The sequence below is a fragment of the Panthera leo genome, chromosome C2, assembly GCF_018350215.1.
Source record: "Panthera leo isolate Ple1 chromosome C2, P.leo_Ple1_pat1.1, whole genome shotgun sequence".
In the NCBI taxonomy this organism is placed as follows: Eukaryota; Metazoa; Chordata; class Mammalia; order Carnivora; family Felidae; genus Panthera; species Panthera leo.
The window spans coordinates 111,138,227-111,161,670 of NC_056687.1; the positions used below are offsets into that span (position 1 = coordinate 111,138,227).

General features: G+C 36.5%; 1 long non-coding RNA gene across 1 annotated transcript; it reads right to left on the reverse strand.

Annotated features, from left to right (window-relative positions):
- Window positions 1–1,215: 1,215 nt before the first annotated feature.
- LOC122198876 lies at window positions 1,216–23,074 on the reverse strand. The gene is made up of 3 exons (XR_006193198.1): window positions 22,997–23,074; window positions 3,255–3,316; window positions 1,216–1,390 (listed from the first exon to the last, which is right to left on the reverse strand). It is a non-coding gene; the product is annotated as an uncharacterized LOC122198876 (long non-coding RNA).
- Between the last annotated feature and the right edge of the window lie 370 nt (window positions 23,075–23,444).

Below are 23,444 nucleotides of genomic sequence, written 5' to 3' on the forward strand. Positions count from 1 at the left end.
AACCTATTACCCTTGGTAATGACCTGGGACTCCACTGAGGTGTGAAGGAATAAAAGATTTTTCTTTTGTTGGGACAAAATGGTACGAACATATTCTGCTTCTGTAGTTTTAGCAGATATTAGAATTTTTTGGTCTTTTTTTTTTTTTTTTTGGCGTTTGTTTCTCTGCCCCAATGTTCTTGTTTCTAATTTGTTGACTTCCTACAACTGGAATTTTCCACTTTGAAAATTTTATCTCTTCTTTAAAGTGCTTTGGCTTTATGATAACTTTAGCAATGGCATTCACCACTCGAAGATACTTGGTTTAATTCCATGTTAGTTGCTGGTTGCTAAATGGTGGAAGATGTGTGAAATCTCACCTCTAAATTAGTCACAAGGGAATAAATTATTCTTTACAGTGAGTAATTTAAAATTGCTTTATTGTCTTATTTTTAATTTTTTTAATTTACATCCAAATTAGTTGGCATATAGTGCAACAATGATTTCAGGGGTAGATTCCTTAGTGCCCCTTACCCACTTAGCCCATCCCCCCCTCCCACACCCCCTCCAGTAACCCTCTGTTTTTATATTATTTTTTACCCTTCCCTTTTGTTCATCTGTTTTGTCTCTTAAAGTCCTCATATGAGTGAGGTCATATGATATTTGTCTTTCTCTAATTTCACTTAGCATACTCACTGTAACTTAAAATTGTTTTAATGTTTATTCATTTTTGAGAGACAGAGAAAGCCAGGGCATGAGTGGGGGAGGGGTAGCCAGAGAGAGAGACACAGAATCTGAGGCAGGCTCCAGGCTCTGAGCTATCAGCACAGAGACTGACACGGGACTTAAACTCATGGACCACGAGATCATGACCAAGGTCGAAGGCTCAGCCGACTGAGCCATATTTGAAACTCAACATTCAGAAATTTAAGTCCAAGAATAAAAATACAACTATTTATGACAGATATTGGGTTAGAATATCCCAGAGACCAATATAATATCATACTTCCAGGTTATGAAGACAGGTGTAAGACTACAGTGGTTACCATCCACACACTCATTTACATTCCTTTTCTGTAAGGCTTTGCCTGTTATTCTGAATCTAGTATTGATATATATCACATTATAATCAGGAACCGTAATATCCATGGTAATTTATACATGATTGAATTCTAAATGTTAAAAATGATTCTGAACAGATTAATCTGAACAATACATTTAATTTAAAAATCCGTAATTTGGCTTTATAGTTTCTTTTAGTTTCTGGTTCTTATTTTTCTCACTTGCATAACCTTGGTCTGGACTGTGTCCTTTCACAGAATGTGTTGAGAAAAGCAGCGTAAGTATCCTAATGCTTGAGGTTTCCAAACTGTCTCCATAGATGCAAACCTCTGTTAGGAGAAATGTAGACTCTGTGAAGAAAAACAAATTTAATCCAAACCTTGAGCTGAGAGCAATACCCTGAAGTTAGTCTGACAAATTATGCAACAGGGGGGACACAGCTCCTTTGTATTTCTAGTTGACTCTTAAGATTCCATCCTTCTCTTACTTACGTGTTTATTACAACATTTATCATTTTCACTCTTATTCTTTTCAACTTTATTGTAAAATAAAATTTTTAAAATAAACTTCTCCCTTATATGCAATCTTTTCTCCAAAGAGAAGAGAGCTCTGAACAGATTTCTTTAGGAAAAAGTATGTTCAGAATGGTACTTTTAACTGTATCATTAATCTTCCCCAAAGTTCTGTGAATTGAATAATAGGCAGGTGGGAACTGAAGCAAGGAAAAACGTGTCATTTTCCTTCTTTTCATTTCCCTTTAACAGTGTGCGTGGTATCTAGAGAGGGAAATGACTAAACATCTTCACTTTTATACTTTTTTCCCAAAAGGTATCAAACAGTAACTTTGTCTTAGACAAAACTGCTCAAAACATAGAAGTAAAAACCAAAACCAAAGATATACCAGTACCTAAATACCTTAGCTATCTAGAGAATCAGATATCTGGCAAAACACTAGTTGAGATGATAGTAGAGAAACATTTCGCATATAAAAAAAATCTTCTGACTTAAGCTAATGCATTTTAATTGAGAGAGACCTCACTTTTTATTTTTCAATTGATTATATATTAAGAATATAAATAAACCTTCTTCTGTCATAAAAGTCTTCAATATTTTCTCCTGACCGTTACTTAATTTAATTTTTTTTTAATTATAGAAGTTTCATAGTTACACTACCCATCTATTATCCATTTTCAAAGCTACCCATTTTTTAACTTGCTGTTTTCTGCTTTGAGTGTGATGGTCAGAAAGGCTAATCCCTCACCAATATTATATAACTACTCTTCTAAATATATTCTTCTTTCTTTTATGAGCTTATTTTTTTACATTTCATTTTTAAATTTATTTTAATACATAGTAGGATGGAGGGATCCCACATTTCTCATATATTAGGAACACTCCCCTACAAAAACAAATATTTTTAGAGCATGTTACGTCCTCTTGGTTGGAGTCTTAAGATTAACTTTTGTAGAGTAAATTAGGTTACAGAGTTTGTGATAGATCGGTAATCTTCCTTTTAAAGTTAGGCAGATTTTCCCTATTACAATGTTACTGTTTTTCTGAATTTAAGAATTTATTTTCTTAAATATCTAGTAGATGGCCAGGAATTAAGCACTGAGGATAACCGGATTATAGAGCTACAGTATCTACCCTCAAGCTCATGGTCTACTTGGGGTAGGTCTGAATGTAAGCAGATCCCTCCTGAGCACTGTATGAAAGGCTGTGCCATTAGGCTCTGCCTAAATGACCTTTGTAGCAGTGAGGGTTCCCAGAGGAGGTGATATTTGAGCTATGTCTTGGAGGATGAATAGGGATTCACCAAGAAGACAGAAGCAGAGGGCATTTCAGGTTGAGGGAACAGCAACTGGCAAGATGCACATGTGAAGTATGCCAACACATTGAAAAAATTATGAGAAGTTTGCTACAATTCAAATAAATGTGCCAGAAAAGATACCATGCTTGGAAAAATCAATCTTGTGGCCGTATAGAGGAAGTATGGGAAGAGAAGAGAAAGTAGAGGTTATTGGTTAAGTTATTTTAATAGCTCAGGTGAAATATTATTGTCTGAAATTAAGTCATAGCAATAAAAATGAGGAAGGAAATAGAATAGAGAAGTACTTGGAAAGTAGACTCCCAGGTTTTTTGTTCGGTAAACAGAGTAATCATAAAAAAGCCAGGATATAAGTTTAAAGGAGGCAACTTTGGGAGATCACTTACCTCTGCAGATACTGAGTTTCAATCACCCAAAGACCATCCAGTCAACTATTGGTAGTTGATATCTGAAATACAAAAGAGCTGTCTGAGGTGAAATTAAATCTTTGGGAGTTACAAATTCATAAATTGAGAGTCGTAAACTCAAACGTCTACAGGTCATGGTTGCTGCCTAGGCAAGGGAAGTGAATGAAGTGGATAATAATGAATGGGGGGGACTGTCATGAGCTGGAGAGAGCATGTCCAATCTGAGGGGGGCAGCTGTTACTCTGCTCCAATAGATCGTTGATGTGGGACTGTGGGGTCAGTGCAGCAAGTTTTTTTAATCTTTTAAGAGAAAACAGAAACTTGGATTTTATTATAAGCTCTAACTAGTTTAAGATTTTTAAAAATCACTTTTTGAGCCAAAACAAATTAGTTGGCTGGTTACACCAAGTCCATGGACACTTCTGTTGTAGACAGTATTGCAAATTATAAACCTAAATAAAATTCCTAAGAAAAAAATGTAGTCTAAAGTGAGAAAAGGAGAATCTCAGATTGCAACTCAAAAAACTTGAGGTTGGGGCGCCTGGGTGGCGCAGTCGGTTAAGCGTCCGACTTCAGCCAGGTCACGATCTCGCGGTCCGTGAGTTCGAGCCCCGCGTCAGGCTCTGGGCTGATGGCTCGGAGCCTGGAGCCTGTTTCCGATTCTGTGTCTCCCTCTCTCTCTGCCCCTCCCCCGTTCATGCTCTGTCTCTCTCTGTCCCAAAAATAAATAAAAAATGAAAAAAAAAAAACAAAAAAAAACTTGAGGTTGAAGAGATAGCCTTGTATGGGTACTGTACAATGTAACTCATATATTTTTAGTGGTGGGAGAGTAAAAGTAACATTTTGAGACATAAAGATGTGTGCCATGAGAAATTCAGGATTATCAACTTCAGATAAGCTTTCAATTGTGGCAGTCTTCCTACCTTTCATTAACTCACTCTCATCTATCACCCCTTCATTTCAAATCTCCTCCATTGCCTAACCCTCACCTCCAACCCCAGATATCCTATTTCAGTTGGTGACTGCATGACTCCACTCGTGCTTTATATAGGAAATAGAAGCTATCAGAAACTTCCCATACCCTTGATATGAAACACATGATCTTATCTTCTGCTGCTCTCTCCTGTCATTCTCCGTCCAGCTCCTCAGGAGTCTGACACTCTCAAAGACTTGTCTCTGAATCTATTCAGACACTGTCTCAGTCTATACCTAGATTTATATATGTTCAGGCCTCTTTCATTAACAAGACTGAGGAACAAAACAACCACTCCTAACCCCACAAGTTTCTCTGGCTCATTCTGTTATCTTTCTTCCCTTTTCAGTCCAACTGTTTGAAAGAACCATATACACACCCTGTCTCCAGTTCCTGTCCCCCACTCACTCCTTAGCCTATCTGATCTAGCTTCTGTTTCAAAACCCTACCAGACTCTCCCTTGCTAAGGTCAGCAGCTACTAAACCTACTGAAGGTTTCATTCCTCACCTCTCTGTCCTCTTCATGTCATTTGACCCTGTGCCACTCCACTCTTTGTGACCTACAATTCCCCGGGCTCTCCTGGGCTTCCTCCTACTTCTTCTTTAGATCATGTCTCATTCTTCACTTCCCTTGGGAACCCTGCCTTTACTGGTTTAAATCTCACTATTATATGCTCTTTGAGGGCAATAAAACTCTCCTTTGTAACAATTTTCACTGTGAAATTTTATATTTGTGTGCTTTCCCTGCTCATAAGCTCAAGAAAGGCAGGAAGCATTGCTGGGCTTTCTCATCTTGATAATGTATCGTCCCTGGTCGAAGGCCTGACCCAAGTAACTAGTTGAAGACCTGGGGTTAATAATTGTCTGTCTAGTAGCTGAATGACTAACTGAAAATGAATGAGCTGAAAGCTTGGAACCACAAAGAATAGAGGCTGCCTCACTTGCCTAGTATGTGAGGAAACAATTGGAAGACGGGTTCGTTTCAAGTTATTTCATATTTGGATAATTTCCACGTTAAATTTTTGTTCAACATACACCAAACATATATTTCAGGAATTTATCTCAGCAGAGTTCTAATCTATTTAATTTTTCAATCATTTTTATTTTTAGTTTTTATTCTTCAGCCCACATTTGATATTTAATACAACCTCTAGGTAGTATGATATAAAAATAAGTAAGACCTTCTCTGCTCTTAAAGGCATAATTTTTCCTCTTTCTCTATTTAATACTAACAGTTAAATTAAAACTAACATTTAAATGCTCATTTATTTAAATAGCTGCATATGCAGAGAAAATAAGTATAAGAATGCTGAACAACAAGTAGAAATCGTAAAAAGCCAATTGAAATAATATTAAAAACCTTTTACTCTACCCAAAATACTTTTACATCATAAATACATGCATGTAAAGAGATAATATCTAGAGAAGTATATAAAGTATCTATATTTAGAGATTGGTTAAAAGTGAAAACTTAGAGTATGAGGAATGGACTAAATATTATTGCTTATGATCATGAAATATATTCTTTCAATGGTCAGCTGGAGCACTTGTCATTAGCCAAGGTGAACTAGGCCAAGTCTTCAATACTAACTGAGTGTTGGACTGAGCACTGAGAGGAGGAGGAGATCAAAGGACACATAGGTTTCTACATGTGTTGACTAGGGAGAATGAACAGAATTATTTCTAGAAGTTTTCAATTTGGGCCGCCAATGTGTAACTAAATAAAAACATATTGAAAATAGTCCTATAGTAGGAATTAGGGAGTTCCTGTTTATAAATATCATTTTGGTAATAAATGATACATCAATGATGGGTGAAGGTCATGGATCAGTTAACAGTATTGGGTGTCATGGAGGGGTCAAGCTGCATTGAAGATGAAAAAGTCCTTTAGATTTTCCAATTAAATACATATAAGAGTCTAGTATATGGATTTGGAGTTACAAAACAGAATTTTTCTGGAACCAAATATGTCAAATTCAGTCTATATCAGGACAGCCTGTGTACAAATTCCAGTTTTGTCATCTTTGATAGATGACATCAGTCAAATTAGTTTACCTCTCAAAGTCTCAAGAGTTTCTCATCTGCACAGTAGAGATAACAATACCTGCCTTCCGATGTTTGGGAAAGAATTAAATAAGGTATTTAGTACAATGTCTTTCACATAGTAAGTGCCAAACATATAGCATTGACAATGAGGAAGACAACCATCTCTGTTTATGGAAGGGTCAGGACAAATACAAAAGAAGGAAGGAGATTTTGAATCTACATAGGGATGAGATTTGAAAGACCGAGTTGTCTAGATGGAGGGGAGTACGATAGTATGTAATGAGTTTTCCATTACTGGAAGAAAGGGATAAACAATCGTTTGACAGGAAGTTGCCAGTGGGGCTTGAGGCATGATACACAGGTTAACATTCTAGTTTTATGATTATATTAGCTCCCCTCAGGAATAGGAGATAGACGTGTGGGGTATGTAATTTTTGGAAGAGGGGCAAAGAGACAACTTTCTTATAAGATTAATAGAAAATATGATCTATTATCACAACAACAACAACAAAAAAACAATACCCCCAACTGGACAATGATAATTTCCTGGTCAAATGCAGAGTGGTAGCTATTATACACAAACACTTCCCCCAGGCGTTTCTCTGCCCACTCATTGATTTTATGAACAACAACCTCATTTCTTTTACTGTGAGGTCAAATATTTAGGAGAATAAATAATTTCCTCTTCAGAAAAGGTTGGGAGCTCTGATTTATGGGAATGACAGTATATGTCATTTTCTACGAAAAGCTGAATTTTGAAAACAGAGCATTTGGTGAGTGACGGGTAGTAGTGTTACTGAAGAATTATTCAATTAAGAAAATAATTACCTATAGAAATTTTTAAAGGGAAACTCCAAAATTATTTCACTTTACTCTCAATGTTTGAAGTCCACACAGGACGAAGTAAATGCTAATGCAGCCATTTCTGAAGACTGTTCTCATTGTTTTTAGAGCAGTGGTCATGAGTGACTAGAGCCATCCCCATTTGGTCTGGTGACAATACCTCTTTATTCTTGGGATCACTGGCCACAACTAACAGTGAAAATTCAGGCTATAAGTCTAAATGATATTCACAATCCTAGACTATTACCAGCTCAAAAACCTGAGGGATTCTAAATATTAAGATAAGATTTAGCATGTCATTATTCTTCGCAGGAAAGCATTTCAGGTAAATGTTTCTAGTCCCTAGATCTTGGAGAGGTAGAGGATTCTTTGTGCAATAATCCCTCAGAGGAAAAAGCTTGAAGGAGCCCTATTTTTCCTTACAATGTATGAAACTTGAGCGTATGAAGTGGTCTTTATGCACACATCAGCTCTAAATTCTCCAGGGGAAGAACTCTTCCAGCTGTAAACATACTGAAGAGAACAGTTCTGGATCTGATTTCCTACCAGGCTAGTAGACTTAGAAAATGTATTTACAGTTCACTCACAATACATCCTGAGTGCACCATTACATATATAGGTTTCCAAGGACAACACTCCATACGTTCTGAATGGGAAATAAAATCATCAGGATTACAGTCTTCTAAGACAATCTTAAATCACACCATGTATCTTGAGTGGTAACTATGAGAAGTGCATCAAACTAACTCCCATTCATGTAGGGATGAAGAGTAGAGACAGGTTCCTTTTATCTGGGCAATGTAAATAAGGCTATGTAGCAACATGTTAGCAACTTGGCATTCTTAGATTTAATAGTCACTGTTCTACAAAATGGTGTGTGATATTATTAGACTCCTGACTGGAAATATTTTATAATTCTATGGAGGCATAAATTGGACTTGAACATGCTGCAAGGCTAGAAAGTTTGGATTAACTAGTGAATGAGTGGATGAGTCCAATTGATTATTCAGTATCCACACATGGTTTCCCTCCCTCTCTGTTTTCATCTTATTTTTACTTCCCTTCCCCTATGTTCATCTGTTTTGTTTCTTAAATTTCACATATGAGTGAAATCATATGATATTTGTCTTTCTAGCTTGACTTATTCCACTTGGCATCCATGCTGTTGCAAATGGCAATATTACATTCCTTTTGATCACTGGGTAATATTCTTTTATATATATATTCCAAATCTTTATCCATCCATCAGTCAATGGACATTTGGACTCTTTCCACAATTTGACTATTGTTGACAGCGCTGCTATAAATAATGGGGTGCTTGTGCCCCTTTGAATCACCATTTTTGTATCCTTTGGATAAATACCTAGTAGTGCAGTTGCTTGGTTGTAGGGTAGTTCTATTTTTATTTTTGTGAGGAACCTCCATACTGTTGTACAGAGTAGCTGCACAGCATGGATTCCCACCAGCAGTGCAAAAGGATTTCCCTTTCTCTGCATCCTCGCCAACATCTGTTATTTCCTGAGTTGTTAATTTTCACCATTCTGACAGGTGTGAGTTGGTATCTCATTGTAGTTTTGATTTCTATTTCTCTGATGATGAGTGATGTTGAGCAATTTTTCATGTCTGTTAGCCACCTGCATGTCTTCTTTGAAAAATTGCTTATTAATGTCTTCTGCTCATTTCTTTATTGTCTGTTCTTTGAGTGAGTTGAGTTTGATAAGTTCTTTATGGATTTTGGGTAGTAACCCTTTATCAGATATGCCATTTGTGAGTATCTTCTCCCATTCTGTTGGTTGCCTTTTAGTTTTGATGATTGTTTTCGTTGCTGTGCAGAAGCTTTTTATCTTGATGAAGTTCCACTGGTTCATTTTTGCTTTTATTTCCCTTGTCTCCAGACACGTGTCTAGTAAGAAGTGGCTGCAGCTGAGGTCAAAGTGGTTGCTGCCTGTGTTCTCTAGGATTTTGATGGTTTCCTTGTCTTATGTTTAGGTCTTTCATACATTTTATATATTTGTAAGAGATCTTTTCTTTTTCTTTCTTTCTTTCTTTCTTTCTCCCTTTCTTTCTCTCTCCCTTTCTTTCTCTCTTTCTCTCTTTCTCTTTCTTTCTTTCTTTCTTTCTTTCTTTCTTTCTTTCTTTCTTTCTTTCTTTCGACAGAGAGATTGGATGGGAGAGGGGCAGAGAGGGAGAGAGAGAATCCAAAGCAGGCTCCACACTGTCAGTACAGAGCCCAATGCGGGACTAGAACTCACAAACTGTGAGATCATGGTTTCCTGTTGCACATTTAGGTCTTTCATGCATTTTGAATTTATTTTTGTGTATGAGTAAGAAAGTGATCCAGGTTCATTCTTCTGCATGTTGCTGTCCAGTTTTCCCAGTACTATTTGCTGAAAAAACAGTATTTTTTCTAATGAATATTCTTACCCATTTTGTCAAAGATAGTTGGCCATACATTTGTGGGTCCATTTCTGGGTTCTCTATTCTGTTCCATTGATCTGTTTTGTGTCAGTACCATACTGTCTTGATGATTACAGCTTTGTAATACAGCTTAAAGACTTGAATTGTGATGCCTCCAGCTTTGGTTTTCTTTTTTAACAATACTTTGGCTATTTGGGTTGCATACAAATTTTAGGATGGTTTGTTCTAGCTCTGTGAAGAATACTGGTGTTATTTTAATAGGGATTGCATTGAATGTGTAGACTGCTTTTGGCAGCATAGACATTTTAACAATATTTGTTCTTCCAATCCATGAGCATGGAATTTTTTTTTTTCATTTCTTTGTGTCTTCTTCAATTTCTTTCATAAGCTTCCATAGTTTTCAGTGTATGGATCTTTCATATCTTTGTTTAGGTTTATCCCTAGGTATCTTACGGTGTTTGGTGCAGTTGTAAATGGGATGAATCCCTTGATTTCTCTTTCTGCTGCTTCGTATAGAAATGCAACGAATTTATGTACATGGAAATTAAACCCTGCAACTTTGCTGAATTCATGTATCAGTACTAGCAGTTTTTTGGTGGAGTCTTTTGGGTTTTCCATGTAATCTGTGGGTTTCCATGGGTTTTATCATGTAATCTGTGAAGAGTGAAGATTTGACTTCTTCTTTGCTAATTTGAATGCCTTTTATTTCTTTTTGTTGTCTGATTGCTGGGGCTAGGACTTCTAGTATTATGTTGAGCAACAGGGTGAGAGTGGACATCCCTGTTGTGTTCCTGACCTTAAGGGGAAAGCTCCCAGTATTTCCCCATTGAGGATGATAGTAGCTGTGGACCTTTCATTTATGGCCTTTATGATGTTGAGGAATGTTCCTTCTGTATAATTTCTTGGGGGGGGGTGTGGTTTATCAAGAAAGGATGCTACATTTTGTCAAATGTTTTTTCTGCATCTATTGAGAGGATCACTGGCTCTGTTTTCCTTTTGAAATCCTTGGCTCATGGCAAGAAGCGCTCTCTACAACTTTTCCTCCTTCCTTCCATGCCATTGAAGGTTAAGGAGTAGTAAGAGCTCTTCCTTATTCCTAGCTCAGGGCATCGTCCCTCTCTCATATGTTTTCTCACACTCTGGTAAATAGCCCCTTTATTAGAATCATCAATTGCCTAGTTTGGGTGTACATTGATTTCCTATCGGAATCCTGAAGAATACACCCAGAAATAATCACTATTCCAATTTTTCAGGTGATGACACTGAGTCTTCAAAAGAACTTACCCTGTGTGCTCGCTTCGGCAGCACATATACTAAAAGAACTTATCCTGGATAATAAAGATTGCAGAAATTTCATGCTAGGTAGCCATGAGTTCAAATCCTGTATAACTTTGAGCAAATCACTTAAGCTGTATAAATTATGTAACTTCATTTTAGCTGTGTGAGTTGGGGCAAGTTAAATTCTCTGCAGGTCAGTATTCCCCCATGCAAAATAACTCCAGCACATAAGATATCTGTGACTATTGTAAGTGATAATGCATTTGAAGTAATCCTCATAGTCCTCAAGCACAAAGTGGTTACTAAAAACTGTCAGTTTCATGTCCTAAGAAGTCCCTACAAGTCATAGTGTTTGGTAAAATTTTGGATATAGTTTGATAATTTCCAACTCAGAATCAGTAGTCTGAAGGCTAAACTTTTTCGCCTTTATTATTTCTAAGTACATCTTTGTATGCACTGTTATCAAGTAAGATTCTTGTAGGCTTTCCTTTGTTGCTTTAGTCTTTGTTTTTGCAAATTTAACTATAGAATTATGCTTTAAATTCCAAGAGATTCTTCTACTTTATATTCCACAGTAGTAAATTTAGAGAAATATTATGAAAACAAAATTTTCCTATTAGCTTTATAATTTAAAAAGGTTCTTGGCAGTCTGGCCTCGTATAGAAAGTTTGCATCAAAATGACTTTGACTAGTGATGCTAGCAACCATCAATGCTAAATCTCCCTTTTACGGCCTTTTCCTATTGGTGTATCTGATAATTACTTATCTTACACAGAGGGACATATTTAACTCAAAGCAATTTCTAAAAGTATCTCAGAAGATGGAGAACAACCTTTCTGCACAGCATTTGACTTGACATAACTTTTCACTTTGGGGATTTTTAGTTATTATCAGAAATTGTTTATAATCCACTTGGCAATAGATGTAGCATTGGACTGCTTTATTGAATCCAACTTTTTGTCCAACACGCATATTGATTGGAATATGTCAGCTTTATGAACATTACAATTTTGTTACATTTAACCTAGCTGTCACTTGGAGATCTCAAATAGTGGTGCACTGGGCCTTATCATACGAGGAAAACCAATAATAAATTGCTTATTTAAAAAAAACCAGAAACATGTTTTAGGCTTTCAGACTGCCAATTTAAAAAGAGAAGTTGTCTTCTTTATTTTTTTAAGTCTAGTTGACACACAGTGTTACATTCATGTCAGGTGTACAACTTAGTGATTTGACAAGTTTATATTGTGCTATGTTCACCACAAGTCTAGCTATCTTCTGTCTCATTACATCACTATTACAATATCATTGACTGTATTCCTTGTGCTGTGCCTTTTATTCTTGTGATTTACTCATGCCATAACTGAAATCCTGTCATGGCAAAACTCTCCCTTCTGGCAACCATCAGTTTGTTCTCTGTATTTATAGGTCTGATTCTGGTTTTGGTTTTTGTTGTTTTTTATTCATTTGTTTTTTGTCTGATTTTACTTGTGAATGGAATCATATGGTATTTGTCTTCCTCACTCTGACTTAATTTGTCATAATACCGTCTAGATCCATCCATGTTGTTGCAAATGGCACATCTCATTCTTTTATATGGTATGTGTAATATTCCACTGTATGTATATGCCACATCTTCCTGATGCATTCATCTATTCATGGACACTTAGTTTGCCTCCATATCTTGTCCACTGTAAAGAATGCTGCAATAAATATGAGAATACATGTATCTTTTGGAATTAGTGTTTTCATTTGTTTTGGGCAAATACCCAATAGTGGAATTATTGGGTTACATGGTAATTCTATTTTTAATTTTGTGAGAAATGCCAATACAGTTTTCCACAGTGGCTAGATACACACCAGCAGTGCATGAACATTCCTTTTTCTCCACATCCACACCACCTTTTGTTTCTTTTTATTTTAGCCACTCTGACAGGTATGAGGAGATATCTCATTGTAGTTTTTTTAAATTTTTTTTAACATTTATTTTTGAGAGACAGAGTGAGACAGAGCGTGAGTGGGGGAGGGGCAGAGAGAGAGAGAGAGGGGGTACACAGAATCTGAAACAGGCTCCAGGCTCTGAGCTGTCAGCACAGAGCCTGACATGGGGCTTGAACTCATGGTCCATTACATAATGACCTGAGCCAAAGTTGGCCACCCAACCACCTGAGCCACCCAGGAGCCTCTCATTGTAGTTTTGATTTGCATTTCCCTGATGGTGACTGATGTTGAGTATCTTTTCATGTGTTTGTTGGCCTCTGGATGTCTTCTTTAGAAAAATGTCTATTAAGGTCCTCTGTCCATTTTTAAATCAGATTGTATGTTTTTCTTGGATGTTGACTTGTGTAAGTTCTTTATATTTTGGATACTAACACCTTAGCAGATCTATCATTTGCAAATATCTTCTACCATTCAGTAGGTTGTCTTTTTGTTTTGGTGATGGTTTCCTTTGCTGTACAAAAGCTGTTTGATGTAGCTTCAAAAGTTTATTTTTGTTGTTTTTTTTTCCCTTGCCTTAGGAAACATATCTAGAAAAATGCTGCTACAACTGATGTCAAAGAAATACTGCCTCTGTTCTCTTCTAGGATTTTTATGGTTTTGAGTCCAACATTTAAGACTTTAATCCGTTTTGAGAAATTTTTGTGTATGATGTGAGGAAGTTGCCCATTTCATTCTTTCGTAAATAGCTATCTCACTTTTTACAGCACCATTTATTGAAAAGATTGTCTTTTCCCCACTGTATATTCTGGCCTCCTTTGTTATAGGTTAGTTGACCATAAAATGGTGGGTTTATTTCTGGGAACTCTACTCTGTTCTAGTGATCTTATATGTCTATTTTTGTGTCGGTACCATAGTGTTTTTATTACTATATCTTTGTAGTATATCCTGAAATCTGATACATAGTACCTCCAGCTTTGTTCTTTCTCAAGATTCATTTTGTTATTCAGGGTCTGATGTGACTCTACACAAATTTCAGTATTATTTGTTCTGGTTTTGTGAAAAATGCTGTTAGTATTTTGATAGGGATTACATTAAATCAGTAGATTGGGGAAATACAGACATTTTAACACTATTAACTCTTACAACCCATGAGCATGACATATCTTGACGTGTCATCTTCAGTTTCTTTTATCAGTGTTTTATAGTTTTTGGAATACAGAGCTTTCACCTCTTTGGTTAAGTTTATACCTAGGTATTTTATTATTTTTGGTGCAATTGTAAATGGTGTCTTTTTAAAAATTCCCTTTAGTTATTAGTGTAAAAACACCTTACCAATTTCTGGCTATTAATTTTGTATCCTGCCATTTTACTGAATTTATTTATTATTTCTAGTAGCTTTTTGGTAATGTCTTTAGGATTGTCTAGTTTTAGAATCATGTCTGCAGATAGTGACAGTTTAACTTCTTTACCAATATGGATGTCTCTTATTTGTCTAATTGGTGTGGCTAGGACTTTGAGTACTATGTTGAGTAAAAGTGGTGAGAGTGGACATCCATGTCTTTTCCTGATCTTAGAGGGAAAGCTTTCAGCTTTTCACCATTGAGTATGATGTTTGCTGTGGGTTTTTCTGTATATGGCCTTCATTATGCTGGGATATGTTCCCCTTAGCCCACTTTGTTGAGAATTTTTATCATGAATAGTTGTTGAATCTTGTCAAATGCTTCTTCTTTTAATTAAAAAAAAAAAACTTTAATGTTTATTTTGGAAGGAGAGAGAGAAAGAGACAGAGACAGACAGACTGTGAGGGGGGGAGGGGCAGAGAGAGAAGGAGACACAGAATTCAGAGCTCTGAGCTGTCAGCACAGAGCCAGGCACCAGGCTTGAACTCACAAACTATGAGATCATGACCTGAGTGGAAGTTGGATGCTTAACTGACTGAGCCACTCAGGTATCCCTCAAATGCTTTTTTTTTTTTTTTTTTTTTTTTTGCATCTGTTGAGATGATTGTACGGTTTTTATTCTTCATTTTGTTGTTGTGGTAGATGATGTTGATTGATTACTATTAAATCACTCTTGCATCCCTAGAATAAATCCCACCTGATAGTGGTGAATGGTCTTTTTAATGTATTGTATGCAATTTTCTAATATTTTGTTTAGGATTCTTGCATTTATGTTCATCAGGGATATTAGCCTGTATATTCATTTTCTTTCTTTCTTTCTTTCTTTCTTTCTTTCTTTCTTTCTTTCTTTCTTTCTTTCTCCTCCTCCTCCTCCTCCTCCTCCTCCTCCTCCTCCTCCTCCTTCTTCTTCTTCTGGTGGTATCTTTTTCTGGATTTGGCAACAGGGTAATTCTAGTCTTGTAGAATGTATTTAGAAGTTTTCCTTCCTCTTCTATTTTTTGGAATAGTTTGAGTAGAATAGGTAGTAAATCTTTTTTAAATGTCTGGTAGAATTCACCTGTGACTCCATCTGGTCCTGGATTTTTATTTCTTGGTAGTTTTTTTTCCTACCAATTCAATTTTGTTGCTTGTAATCAGTCTGTTCAGATTTTCTATTTCTTTATGGTTCACTTTTGGAAGAGTGTATGTTTCTGGGAATTTAGCCATTTCTTCTAGGATTTCCAGTTTGTTGGTGTATAATGTTTATAGTATTATAATCCTTTTTATTTCTGTGGTATCAGTTGTTACTTCTCTGTCATTTCTGATTTTATTTGTTTGGATTCTTTTTTTCTTGATGACTCTGGCTAAGGGTTTGACAATTTTGTTTAAAAGAACCAGCTCTTGGTTTCACTGATTTTTTTATTATTATTTTTAGTCATTTTTATGTCATTTATTGCTGCTCTGATCTGCATTATTTCCTTTCTTCTACTCACCTTGCCTCTGTTTGCTTTTCTTTTTCTAGTTACTTTAGGTGTAAAGCTAGATTATTCACTTGAGCTTTTCCTTATTTCTTGAGATAGGACTATATCATCACACATTTCCCTTTTAGAACTGCTTTTGCTGTGTCCCAAAGATTTTGGACCATTGTGTTTTCATTTTCATTTGTCTCCATGTATTTAAAAAAAATTTTTTTGATTGCTTCATTGACCCACTGCTTGTTTAGTGTTATGTTGTTTATCCACATATCTGTGTGTTTTCAGGTTTATCTTGTGATTTCTAGTTTCATACTGTTGTAATTGGAAAAGATGCATGGTATTATTTCAATCTTCTTAAATTTACTGGGGCTTGTTTTATGGCTGATATGTAATCTACTCTGGAGAATGTTCTATGTGCACTTGAAAAGTATGTATTTTATTGTTTATAGATGAAATGTTCTGTATATATTTGTTATGTCCATCTGGTCTACTGTGTCACTCAAAGACGTTTCCTTATTGATTCTGAGTGGATGATACATCCATTAATATAAGTGGAGTGTTAAAGTCCCTTACTATTACTGTGCTGCCATCACTTTTTTTCCTTTATTTTCATTAATATTTACTTTATGTATTTAGGCATTCCAGTGTTGGGTATATAGATGTTTATAATTGTTATATCCTACTGTTGGATTAATTTCTTTATCATTATGTAGTGTCCTTCTTTATCTCTCATTACAGTCTTTGTTTTAAAGTGTATTTTGTCTGATATAAGTATTGCTATCTTAGCTTTTTTTTTCCCACTTCCATTTGCATGGTGAATGTCTCTTCATCCCTTCACTTTCAGTCTGTACATGTCTTTTGGTGAGTCTTGTGTAGGCAGCATATAGATGGGTCTTTTTTTTTTTTTTAATCCATCACACCACCCTATGTCTCTTTATGGAGTGTAGAGTCTATTTACATTCAAAGTCATCAATAAAGATGATCAGTAATAGGTATGTACTTCCTGCCATTTTAAATTTTCTTTCTCCTTGTTTTTGTAATTTTTCTTTGTTTCTCTCTTCTCTTCATCTCTTTGTGATTGTAGAGTTTCTCTAGTGTTATGTTTGGCTTTCTTTCTCTTTATTTTTTTGTTTTTTTTTAAATTTTTTTTAACGTTTATTAATTTTTGAGACAAAGCATGAACAGGGGAGGGTCAGAGAGAGAGGGAGACACAGAATGTGAAACAGGCTCCAGGCTCTGAGCGGTCAGCACAGAGACTGATGCAGGGCTCGAACTCACGGACCGCGAGATCATGACCTGAGATGAAGTCGGACGCTTAACCGACTAAGCCACCCAGGCGCCCCTCTTTATTTTTTTGTGAATCCATCAAAAATTTTGTGGACATTTTGGGTTTGTGGTGACCATACACTTCATATGTAACATCCTAAGTAAATAGCAGTCTATATTAATTTAATGGTCTTTTAAGTTCAAATTTATTCTGAAAAAAAAAAGAAAAGAAAAAACTTTCCTTTTCCACCCATTTCTTCCCTTTTTACTTTATGCTCCATGTTTTATGTGTATATAGGCAAAATTTACATATTTTTATTTATAATTTTCATATGTCTAATCATGGTCATTTCTTTTCCATTTTCAGAAGTCTCTTTATTATTTCTCATATCCTGGTTTAGTAGTGATAAACTCTTTTATCTTTTGTTTGTCTGGGAAATGCTTTATGTCTCCTTCAAATCTGAATGGTAATGTTGCCAGATAGAGCATTACTGGTTGTATATATTTTCCTTCCAGCACTTTGAATATATATTGCCACTCCCTTGTGGCCTGAAAAGATTCTGCTAAAAAATCAGCTGATAACCTTATAAGTTTTATTTTGTAAGTAACTTTTTGTTTCTCTTGCTTATTTTAAGATTCTCTTTTTATCTTTAACCTTTGATATTTTAGTTAAGTGTGATGATGTGGCCCTCCTTGAGTTCATCTTGTTTGGGACACTATGATTCTTGGACGTGGATGTCCATATCCTTCTTAGTTAAGGGAAGTTTTCAGTGGTTATTCATTCAAATAAGTTTTCTATTCCTTTCTCTTTTTCTTCTGGGACACCCATAATGTTAATGTTAGCTTGATGTTATCCAAGAGATCTCTTAATCTGTCCACATATTTTTAAAAATTTTCTCTTTTTGCTGTTCATTTTGTGTGCTTTCAATTACACTGTCTTCTAGATCACTAATACATTCTTCTGCATCATCTAATCTATTGCTGATTCTCTCTAGTGTGTTTTGTTAATGTTATTTATTTATTTCGAGAGAGAGAGTGAGAGGGCATGAGCAGGGGAGGGGCAGGGGGAGGGGGAGGGAGAGTTTCCCAAGCAGGCTCCATGCTCAGTGCAGAAGCTGACTTGGGGCTCAGTCTCACAACCATGAGACCATGACCTGAGCCAAAATCAAGAATTGGAGGCTTAACCGACTGAGCCACCCAGGCACCTCTGTCTAGTTTTTTTTGTTTGTTTTTTGTTTTTTTTAATTCCAGTTACTGTATTCAACTCTGATTGCTTCTTTTAATGCTTTCTATATCTTTATTGAAGGTCTCCATGAGTTCTTCTACTTTTCATCCCAATGAGTATTTTTATGATCATTACTTTAAATTTTTGATCAGGCATATTGCTTCTATTTAATTTAGTTCTTTTATGAGTATTTTTTTTCTTGTTCTTTTGGAGCATATTCCTCTGTCTCCATGTTTTGCTTGCTTTCTGTGTTTGTTTCTATGTATTAGGTAGAATGACTACTTCTCCTAAATTTGAAGGAGTAGTCTTGTGTATGATGTCCCCTATGCAAGCTATGTGTGCTTGGTTCTTTTGCTGGTTGACTAGCGGGAGTGTGGCTATATATGTTAGTTACTCTTTTTTAAACTGTGGCTTTTACAGAAAGAAGAAAAGAGAACAGTAATGCTAAAATAAAATAAAGAAAAAAAGGAAAAAAAGAAAAACAAAAGAACAAAAATAAAAACAAAATAAGACAAATTTTAAAAATTAAATGAAATTCAAAAGTTTTTTAATTAAAAAAAAAGTGGCTTATTCTCTGTGACCTAGTACCACAGAAGCTGCCATGGGCTTTCAGACCCTGGGCTCACTGAAGTCACAAACTAGCTGTGATGAACCAGACCAACCCATTATGGTGTCCAGACTCCTCTGTCCTAGGCTTTTAATGTTGAGTGGAAACATAAACCATGTCATTCTCCAGTCCTTTTGACTTGGATAGTGTTCCTGCAGCTTCATATCCATTTGGTGGATTTGTAGTGTTGTCTTATTGATAGCCTGGTTGCTCTTTTAAACCACAGCTTAATTTCTGTGCCCAAGGACAGAGGGATCTGTTCTTGGTACCCCAGTGCTATCCTTCCCCACTGCAGTTCACAGTTGAGGGTGGGGCTTCCCTTTGTTATATGTCTCTGTCTTTCTTGCTGTTCTATGAATGGTTGTTCCGAAACTGTTCAGTCAGCCCTCAGTTTTTCAGGAGGATTTGGTCTATTAATAGGTGTAATTTAGTGTGTGCCATGAAGAGGGCTGGTCTGGTTCTATATCACAGTCTTGGACCACACAAACTCCTAAAACTAAAGTTGTCTTTTTTTTATATATATTAAAGCCTCATTGTTACAGATTTTAGAGTTGAAAAAAAGGGTGGAAAGAAAGCTATTGTTAATTGGCTATCCACATGTGCCAGGTATTCTTCGTATGTTATTTAAGCATTCCAACAGTCTTGCAGCTCAGGAATTACATTGAGTTCACTGAGGTTCAGGCAGATTGAGTATCTGACCATGAGTCACCCATCTGAGAAGTGATGGATTTGGGTCTCAGGTGTAGACTTCTCTGATTTCCAAGTCCAAGCACATTCCACCCCCATCCAATCACCAGCTCTATGTTGCCAGTGCAGCAATTCATTAGAGGATGGCTTTTTTTTAAAAATTGCTAAAAACTTCATCTTACTTGATATTTAGACTATTTTCTTAGCTTCTAACTCATCTCAAGAATTCGTCTCCCCATCCAATTGTTCCATTCTCAATTTAGGGTCTCATCGTCTCTTACCTGGATTGTTGCAATACCACTGTAACTTGTCTTCTTGAGTCTAGTTTTGTGCACTCCAGTATATTATCCATGTTAAAATATTAAACACAAAGACCTGGTTATTAATCCTCATTGAAAACCTTCCATGGCCCTTCATCACCAGTGAGATAAAGTCAGAATTCCTCAGTGAATATTTATTTCACAATCTAGCTCCTGACTTAAATATTCATCAATCAAGATAGTTTCTTACACTGTTTGTTCCAGACATACAGAATTTCTCTAAACCCACCATCCTTTTCCATGCCCCCTAGGATGTTCATGTTTCCCCCAATCCACTCCCATCTTACCTGGGGAATGTTTATTTATCTTTCAACTTTCTGCTCAAAAATTTTCCTTCCATTGAAGTCTTCCCTGTCCTGTTTGAATTCTTTTATGCCAAAATCATTATTTCTGTTTGTAAGAGCAATATTTTGCTGAAGTTATCTCTTTGCATTTTGCCTCCTAACAGATTTTGGACTCTGCAAGTGGAGACTGTGTCTGTATGTTCAATAACTATTTATACACAAATCTACTAAAACCTTGAGAGTCCATTCCCCTTTTCCAAGCAAATACTTTCTCAATACAGTACTGGTACACTACACAAACCCCACCAACAAGAATTAAGGACATTTCACTCACACCTCTCCTGTTATGAAGGAAAAAGACAATGAGTTTTGGGAGCAACAGACATTTGGAACTGATTGAACAAACCCCAAAATTTCAGGCAACTAATGGTGTCTCTCCTTGAGCATTCAGATCTCTTGCAACATGAGCTTTCTTGTCTCTATTGACCCTATGGCAATATTGACAAACTAAGAAATGTAAATAGTAAAATGGAAAGGTAAGAAGCAAGCAATGGACATAAACACTAGATAAGCCCTAGATAGGATAATTATATCCTCATTTCTTCAGTAGAAAATTGGATTGCCTATATTTTCTAAGCAGATATAAAAATTGCATCAGAACTAACACTTGGTTCCATATGACATTGTCATACCCACAGGTGCCCCAGAGAACCCTCTGGCCACCAATGCCTCCTAACTAGTTTTCACATTTGTAGCCTCAAGCCTGTGCTAATACAGGAGCCACTAGCTACATGTGGCTATTTAAATGTAAATTTAAATTAATTAAATTATAATTTTTTTAAAAATTAAGTTCCTCTGTCACACTAAGCACATTGATGTGCTCAACAGACACAAGTGGCTACTGTATTGAATGGCACAGATGTAGAACATTTCTATCATTGAAGAAATGTTTACAGGAAAGCTCTGTAAGCATTTCTATTTGCCCTGGACATCCCCACTAAGCTAAGCTCATTCATGAATAATTTTATGATATCATGTCTTTGCTTAGAAACTTCTGACAGGTTTTCTTACTGCACCAGAACAATGCTTACCAAAATTTAATGTACATTTATATTACTTGGAGATATTATTAAAATGCAGTCTCTAACTCAATAGGGCTGAGGTGACCCCAAGGTTTTGCATTTTAATTCTCAGCTCCTGGGTGATGCCAATTGTGTTCCTTTGTCACCTGCATTTTAAAATTCTCCATTCTTTCACCAGCCCTAGCTGATGTTCATTGGCTTCTAGAATGCTTCTTTGATCCAGCAGCTAAGTTTCTCAGTAGTTCCAACTGATAACATTGCTCACTCGTGCTCTCTTCCTACATTCATCCAGGCCCTTCACCTTCAGGAAGGCTCTCCCTAGTAGTTCAGGCTTGCTCAGTCACCTCTATATGGATGGCTCTCAAAGGTCAATGTGCACAGGGGTTACCTCAAGTGAGCTTGATAACTACTCAAACACTACTGCGGGAGACTCCAGTCATTAGGTTTGAGATGGGCCCAAGAACCACTTATTAATGGGCTGTAGGTGATTCTAATAACAGTATTTCCCTAACCAAACTGAGAAATGTTGTCTTAGTATATTTATCTATATAACTGATTTTTATACTTAAAAAAACTTACACATGGGGGCATCTGTATGGCTCACTTAGTTGAGCTTCTGACTGAATTCAGCTCAGGTCATGATATCATAGTTCATGAGTTTATGCCCCACATTGGGCTCACTGCTGTCAGCACAGAGCCCACTTCGGATCTTCTTCCCCACCCCCCCACCCCACCCCCCAGCTCCTCCTCTGTTCATGTGTTCTCTCTCAAAAATAAAAATAAACATTGAAAATTAAAAAAAAAAAAAAAACTTACACATGATCTTACACTGATACACAATTGCTTATAGTGTTTTTGACTCAATCTATTTAAGTCTAAAAAATGTCTAGAGCTGTGGACTTCAACACTGATCACTTATTGGATCCCTTGGGGGAGATTTTAAAATCCTCATGCAGAGACACTTTCCCCAAAATCCTGATTTAATTGGTAAGGGGGTATGCATTCTTTTGTTTTTCAAAGCTCTGTATTAATTTCCTGGGGCTGTTGTAACAGAGTACCACACATTAAGTGATTTAAGACAGACATTCATTCTCTCATAGTTCTGGAGATCAGAAGTCCTAAATCAAGGTGTTGGCAAGGCCAGGCTTCCTCTGAAGCCTCTAGAAAAGAATCTGTTGCATGCTTTTCTCCTAGCTTCTGCTAGTTGATGGCAGTCCTTGGCATTCCTTGGTTTATAGCTGCATCACTCTACTTTCTGCCCTTTTCCTGCATAGTCTTCTTCTCTGGGGAGACTGTTTCCAAATAAAGGTCACATTCACAGGCACCTGGAGTTAGGACTTCTACATTTCTTTTTATGGGTCAAATTCAACCTGTAAGCTCCTTAAGTTATTCTAATATGCAGCCAGGTTTTAGGAACTATAGGTCATTAAGCACACATCAGAATCACCTGCAGGGCTTGATAATACAAGGATTGCTCAATCCAACCTCAAGATTTAGTAGGGCTGGGTTGGGCCCAACAATTTGCTTTTTTTGAACAAGTGTCAAAAACACTGGTGTAGGAGAAAGGGAAATGAAATAGATTTATATCTCTCCTGTCCTTAGAGAAGCATCATAGGTATCACCTGTGAGCTTAGGAGAAATGTAGAATTTTGAGCCCACCCCAGACTACTGAATCAGAGATGGCATTTTAACAAGATTCCCAAGTAATTTGTCCATTAAGTTGTTACAAGCACTGTTGTATATATTAAAAATAAAATTATTCTTAAATGGATGGTTAAAGTAGCAAGGGATGGGTAAAGTAATAAATTAATGAATAATGAAGCGAGTCCTCAGTGACCTATCTCCTAGGAGACAGAAAGTAGGCCTTAGAAATCTATTGACCAGGAAGTTGTCTTACCAACCGTGAAGAGAATGGTTTGTTACCATAGTGGCTACAAGGAATCTGCCTTTTGGTTCTTCAGCAATTGAGTGTTCTCTGCTTATTTGGCCTTTTCCAGGCTTTACCAAGAAGTTCCATACTCCTCCTCCCCAATGACCTCATATTAACATTTTGTGGCTTCACTATCAGCACTTTGTTATTTGTGCCAAAGTCTGAAATAGGAGGCTGGCTGGAATACAGAGAAGCACAGCACAGTGTAGATTTAGTGATGAACTGGCTCTGGGCCAAAAGGGTAGCAGGTAAGTTTCAGAGTTTCAGCTGAAAAAGAAAGAAAGTCTTTTAGAAAGCTTAGAGCCAAGTCAAAACATGCCATATATGATTTTCTTTTGGCAGATATACTGTAAAATAAGAGTAGACCAAATTCCCCAGGTAATAGTAATTGACCTATAAATGTCATTATTGATAG